Below are 835 nucleotides of genomic sequence, written 5' to 3'. Positions count from 1 at the left end.
CCAAAATAGATTCATTCTAATTAAATGGGAAGGGTAAAAGGTTTAATCAAGAAAACAGGTCAATCTCGGCTCAAATTAGGGATCAAGTATTCTTATTCCTATTTGATCTGTCTTTTAGTCTAAGAGTGGAATTATTCAAACATGACCTATGACCATGTTCCAATGAACTATCCATTAATCTAGGAAATATTAAACGTGTAAATGTTGGATTCAACACATGATGTGAACTAGGTGAATGCCTTAAACACACATGGTACTCAGTTTCATTCTCAACTACTATCTATCCGTTTCGTACAATGCTATGCTATGGTTGTTTTTTACACTATACTAAAGTGATAACAAGTATCAACAATGGTCAGACATTTATTCATAAGACAAGGTTCACTATAATTTTAGGAGGGGCATAACATAAAACAAAAAATTTGATAATGGAAGGTTCTTCATTTTTCTTCTAGTAAAAAAAAACAAATTATGTAAGGCTGGGGTGAATACATATTATGTGAGGTTGGCACTTTTTCCCCATTCACTGTTGTGGGAAGAAAAAAGGTTGTTTAATATGGAGAATGCTAATTCAATCTCATCATGGGATGACTTATCCAGAAAATTCCTCATCAGTTTTTTTCCATTTGGCAAGACTGCGAGACTTCGGAGTAAGATAGTAAGTTTCAAGAAAAAGCCAGATGAAAATATTTATCATACTTGGGAATGATTTAAGTGTTTTCTTCAGGACTTCCCACATCACCAATAGTCTAATGAGGTATTTGCCCATACATTTGTAGAATCTTTTGATTAAAATACAAAGATTTTGTTAGATTCAACCATGGATGGTCAAGCG

The sequence above is a fragment of the Capsicum annuum genome, unplaced genomic scaffold (assembly GCF_002878395.1).
Source record: "Capsicum annuum cultivar UCD-10X-F1 unplaced genomic scaffold, UCD10Xv1.1 ctg2554, whole genome shotgun sequence".
Classification (NCBI taxonomy): Eukaryota; Viridiplantae; Streptophyta; class Magnoliopsida; order Solanales; family Solanaceae; genus Capsicum; species Capsicum annuum.
This window is presented reverse-complemented; position numbering follows the sequence as displayed.